This window comes from Lithobates pipiens, unplaced genomic scaffold (assembly GCF_037356315.1).
Source record: "Lithobates pipiens isolate NorthernLeopardFrog02 unplaced genomic scaffold, aLitPip1_a1.2 Scaffold_18, whole genome shotgun sequence".
Lineage (NCBI taxonomy): Eukaryota > Metazoa > Chordata > Amphibia > Anura > Ranidae > Lithobates > Lithobates pipiens.
In genome coordinates this window covers 223,279,509-223,285,508 of record NW_027507758.1, presented here as the reverse complement: position 1 = coordinate 223,285,508, position 6,000 = coordinate 223,279,509, and the positions used below count along the sequence as shown (strand labels likewise).

The 6,000-nt window shown below is 42.7% G+C and overlaps 1 protein-coding gene across 1 annotated transcript in view; it reads left to right on the top strand.

Moving 5' to 3' along the window:
- Positions 1-311: 311 nt before the first annotated feature.
- CCR6 (C-C motif chemokine receptor 6) overlaps positions 312-6,000 on the top strand; it is a 54,819-nt gene continuing 49,130 nt past the window's right edge. Inside the window, exon 1 of the mRNA XM_077486629.1 lies at positions 312-369. The gene's annotated coding sequence lies outside the window, so the exon portion shown is untranslated. The remainder of the gene's footprint in view (positions 370-6,000) is intronic.

The window sequence follows — 6,000 nt, the reverse complement described above, 5'->3', positions numbered from 1 at the left end:
TGGCTAAAAATAATTAAAGAAAAACACTGAAGCCTCCAGCTGCCAATCGCTCCTTGGTCCCCACACTTTTTAAAATATACTGTAGGAGTATGCCCATTAGATCAGAAATATGTAATTTCTCTTTTATGTCTGTAACTATATTATTCATTATACTGTTTTGACATGCATTTTTTCATATGATGCATGTAAACTTATAAAATGTAAAAAAACTAGTAATTAAAGATCACTGCCTTAAAAGGTTATATTTTTGCATGACACAGTCTTCTTGCATTTTCACTCTAAGGAAGTTATACATTATAAAGTGGTTTCCTGCCCTATTTTATACAAATCACAATTGACAGGCGACACAACAGGAGACATTGGTGACAGGTGCAGTGACAAATTTTACTTATATATCATGCTAATATATTGGCACAATATTATAACAATTTTAATTACTTACTTATATTGATTTTTGCATATAAAGCTGCTGCTTATCGGAATCTGTTCTCTGAAATGTAAGGTATTACATTTGACAAGTAATCTTTTTTGGTACATTATCTTTATAATTTATGGAAGTGCTAGAATGTCCAGGACACCTGGGAATACTGTATATAACTAGGTCATCGCTTAGGAGGAAGAGATGAACCCAGCAATTTTTTTTTTCTCAACAAAATAAAGGAAAGCTACAGCTTCAACTGAAATCTGAGTTTTTGGATGAACCCTTAACAATTGTAACATATATGTAACACAGTATTCTTTGAGTGAACAAAAATGAGCAATACCTCACTAGCTTTTCATCCATAAAACATTACTGTGGAAGAGAAAATATTAGTCATGCAAACATGCAGGAAGGGAAGTGGTAGGCAAAGGTAATGTAGGGCTACGTAGACTGATTGTTATAAGGTATTAGAGAATGCAATTTTGTCACTAATGCAATGTGCAGTTGTTTGCAGCTTTTAAAAGAAGCTTAGAGGAGGTGACGGGATCAAGAATGTCTTTCATTGAAAAGATAGCCCTCTATTCCAATGATGCATTGTTATTCTTAGTTGAAACTTGAAAACTATTCAACAGCTACATAAGGTTTTTTTTTCTACTTTAGCATTTCTTCAGCTTGTTAATTATCAGGGAGGGTGAAAATCTGTGTTTATACCATTGGGGGTCCTTTGAGGAAGGATGCAGTGAAGAGTAAGACCCCTTTCACACTGGGGCATTTTTTAGGCATTTTTCAGGAGCTTTAGCATTAAAAAAGCGCCTGTAATGCCCCGTACACACGAGAGGACTTTTCGACATCATAGGTCCGACGGAACAATTCCGGCAGACCACTCGATCGTGTGTGTGCTGCAGCGGACTTTAGATTTGTTTAAAAATTTTCCGCCGGAACTCCGCCGTACCCAGTTCCTACCGAGAAATACGCTCGTGTGTATGCTAGTCTGACGGACAAAAACCGATGCGAGGTCAGCTATTGGCTACTGGCTATGAACTTCCTTATTCTAGTCCGGTCGTACGTCATCACGTTCAAATCCGTCAGACTTTGGTGTGATTGTGTGTGGCCAAGTCCGTTCATTCAGAAAGTCCGTCAGAACTCCGTCAGAACTCCGTCGAAAGTCTGTCGGACCTAGTCCCTCGAAAAGTCTGGTTGTGTGTACGCGGCATTAAGCGCTTGAAAGAAGCTGCAACTGCAATCCCAATGTAAAAGCCTGAGTGCTTTCACACTGAGATCCCTTTCACACTGGGGCATTTTTCAAGCGCTTTAGCTTTAAAAAAAGCACCTGTAAAGCACCTGAACGAAGCCGCAACTGCAATCCCAATGTAAAAGGCCGAATGCTTTCACACTGAGGCGCTGTGCAGGCAGGGCGTCAAAAAAAGTCCTGCAAGCAGCTTCTTTGCAGCGCTTTTGGAGCGGTGAATACACCACTCCTAAAGCGCCCCTTCTCATTGAAATCAATGGGAAGCGCCTGTAAAGCCCCTGAAAATCGCTTTTGGCAGCAGCGTTTTGTGGGCGCTTCTAACCCTTTACCTGGCCACTAGCAGGGGTTAAACGTGCCCCAATAGCGCTCGAAAAACGCTGGTAAAGCACTGCTAGTTTAAGCAGCGCTTTATGAGTGTTTTTCGGGCGCTGACACTGTGAAAGGGCTCTTAAAGCACTTGGGCTTTCACATTGGGATTGCAGATGAGGTTTCTTTCAAGCGCTTCACAGGCGCTTTTTTTAATGCTAAGACCCCTTTCACACCACACCGCCCATAGCGTTTTTAGCGGCGTTTTACCGCCGGATTTGCGGCGCACTTCGGCCGCTAGCGGGGTGCTTTTACCCCTCGCTAGTGGCCGAGAAAGGGTTAAAACCGCTGGCAATACGCTGCAATAGTGTCGTTTTGCCGGCGGTATTACAGCGCTGCCCCATTGATTTCAATAGGGAGCAGTGGTGGAGGAGCGGTAAACACACCGCCCCTTCAACGCTCCAAAGAAGCTGCTGGCAGGACTTTTCCCTGACGTCCTGCCAGCGCACCACTGTAGTGTGAAAGCCCTCTGGGCTTTCACACTACAGACAATGGTGCAGCTTTTTTAGGGCGGATTGCAGGCACTATGTCTAACGCTATAGCGCCTGCAAAAGGCCCTGGTATGAAAGGGCGCCTGAAAAACGCCCCAGTGTGAAAGGGGTCTAAACATTTAGATATTTGGGTATATACATTTTTCCTATACTGTCAGAATTTTTTTTTTTCTAAAAATTCCCTTGACCCTGGGTAACATTTTAAAGTGCATGCAAAGCCAATGTTTTCTTGGTTTTGGCTAGACTGATAATGTGTTAGCCTACGTACACACGGTTGGAGATTTTGCCAACCAAATCCGTCGGATTTTGCCCGTCGGATTTAGTCCGACGGATTGTGTCCGAAACTGTTGCATACACACGGTTGGGCCAAGTTGGCGAAAAATCCGATCTTTCAGAACGTGATGACGTACTTTCGTTAAGATGGGACTACATTTAGGCTAGTAGCCAATAGCTTTGATGTAGGAATTTGATCTGAGCATGCGTGGCACTTGGTCCGATCAAAATGCTCTACACATGATCGGATTAGGTCCGTCCGGCCCAGTTGGTCGGGAAATATTTCCAACATGTTGGAAAATTGGGTCGGACGGAGATTCGGATGGAATCAGTCCGATGCATACCACACACAGTCGGATTATCTGACGACACAGTCCGATAAGACTCATTCCGACAGATTCTCCGACCGTGTGTACAAGGGCTAAGAACCCTTGTGAATATCTGATACTCTGTTTGCAGGTAGGAGTTGGGCTGCAGTTTAGCCACCAACCTGAAAGTGGCTATGTGTCATTTCTTCAGACTGGCAGATGGTCATTGCAGGCAAATTTTTCCCCTATTATGGGCTCCAGATGAACATCCTGGGCAGCCCTATTGATAAAGAAGTGCTTAAATAGCAGGGACTGCATCAATTAAAATGCCCACACTGTGGGAAAAGGGCGAGCCAAGAGCCCCACTGGTTAAGGAGATAGTAGAAGCAGTGTTAGGGAGAGGAACCGGACAAGGAGGGAAAAAGTAGGTTTTGCTTTACAGGGCTTTTCTCCCAGCTTCTTGGAACTGTATCCCACCAGCAGCTGGTCAAATGCAAGGACTTTTGGGATTAAAAGGTTACCCAGTAATCTGATACCACCCCCAAGGAAAGTGCTCCTCAGGCATTCTGTGGTCTGAAAGTTCATGTTATATCTCTATTGAAAAAGTGTCTTGTTGACAAACATTAACTTTCTGCCTGAAGAAGTGTATAACCTACAACATTTTTAGTGCTATTACTGTAAACTACAATATTTCTGTCATCATTCCAATTCTACAATATAAATAATGTTTAAGCATCAATATGTGTTGACTCCTGCCAATTCTCCTTTACAATTAAAATAACAAATATGTTTTACCTGCTCTGTGTAATGTTTTTGCACAGAGCAGCCGCAAACCTCCTTTTCTTATGTCCCCTGCCAATGCTCTTGGCTCCTCCTCTTGTGTGCCCCATAGCAAGCCGCTTGCTATGGGGGCACACCTACAGGCTTAATCCTGAGCCGGGCTGTGTGTGTCTATTGACACACACAGTGTGGCTCAGCCCTGTTCCCCTTTCTCTGCTCGCAGAATTTTGATTGACAGCAGCAGGGGCCAAGTGCTGCTGCAGACGGGCACAGCACTGGTTAGATAGGACTGAGATAAGTATGAAGGGGGTTGAGGGGGCAATACAAACACTGGGACATTTTTTGCCTTTATGCATACCCCAGTGTCTGTAAAGACTAAATGTGGATATTTTACCCTTAATCATCATATTGGTTCACTTGTAACCTTGTATATTCGTTCTGTATTTTAAATGATTGTGTACAATTAGCAAATAAAAAGTTTTTCTATTTTTAATAACTATACATTATCTGTGTCGTTGCACCTCCTATCAGGTGGTTTCTCTTTTAAATTAAGTGATTAGCACCGTAATAGTCCCGCTCTGTCCTCCTCTACTTTTTCAATTTGTGAACAGTATTTAACCACTTGCCGACCAGCGCACGACGATGTACGTTGACAGAATGGCACGGGCAGGCAAATGGGCGTACATGTACGTCCCTTTAAATTTGCCGCCCTGCCATCGGGAGCGCGCTGGTCGGGACCCCCGTGAGTCCGGTCGCGGGACCCACGGACTCGATCGCCGCGGGCATCCCCGCGATCGTCTCACGGAGCGCCCGAATGGAGAAGTGCCGTTGTAAACAACATTTCTCCATTCTGCCTAGCAACTAGTGACGCTGATCTCTGCTCCATGTGATTGGAGCAGAGATCAGTGTTCACTAAATGAAAGCCCAACCCCCCCACAGTTAGTAACACGCCCCTAGGAACACTTAACCCCTACACTGCCACCCACTGGTTAACCCCTTCACTGCCAGTGTCATTTACACAGGAATCACTGCATTTATATAGCTAAGCTAAGCTGATCGCCGCCATTACTAGTAAAAAAAAATAATAAAAAATTAATAATAAAAATGCTATAAAACTATCCCTATTTTGTAAACGCTATAACTTTTGCGCAAACCAATCAATAATCGCTTATTGCAATTTTTTTACCAAAAATATGTAGAAGAATACGTATCGGCCTAAACTGAGGGAAAAAATTTTTTTTTTTATATATTTTTGGGGGATATTTATTATAACAAAAAGTAAAAAAGAATGCGTTTTTTTTCAAAATTGTCGCTCTATTTTTGTTTATAGCGCAAAAAATAAAAACCGCAGGGGTGATCAAATACCACCAAAAGAAAGCTCTATTTGTGGGAAAAAAAGGACGTCAATTTTGTTTGGGAGCCACGTCGCACGACCGCGCAATTGTCAGTTAAAGCGACGAAGTGCCGAATCGCAAAAAGTGGTCTGGTCTTTGACCAGCAAATTGGTCCGGTCTGAAAGTGGTTAAGGAAGCTGTACTTACTTTAAATTGATATACAGCAGATCATTGGGTGATCTAGTGAAAATCATTGTCACATAAATACACACACTAATGCTGTATCTTCTTCACATGCAGCAAACATCTATTGCTGTCTTAAAGCGGAACTACACCGCATCTGAGGAATACAAACCTAAAACACTATTTACTTCATTTTTAATTTTCAAAGCACCCTTACCCATCCATCCATGTCTTCATGTTTTATTTTGCCGAGAAAACACTTTGAAAAACACCCCCCTAACATTTCTGGCTGTGGCCATCTTGAGTAAGGGGCAGATGATTCATGTAGCATTTACTTTCTGGAATCCATCTGCCCTTAGCTCAGGTATGCAGGCAAGAGGGTGAGCTTTACTGAGAAAACCCCATCTTTCCACCTGAAGATTACTGGGAAGTATGAGATCATTTGCCTAGGCCTGGAAACCAGGAAGTGACTGAAGAAATGTTAAAGAAAAGTTTGAAACATATAAGCATGATATATTTTGCCATATACTTACTCATGCTATAATAAAGGTCTTACTTAACCTTTATTATAAGTTGCCCTTAGGCTCTTTCCACT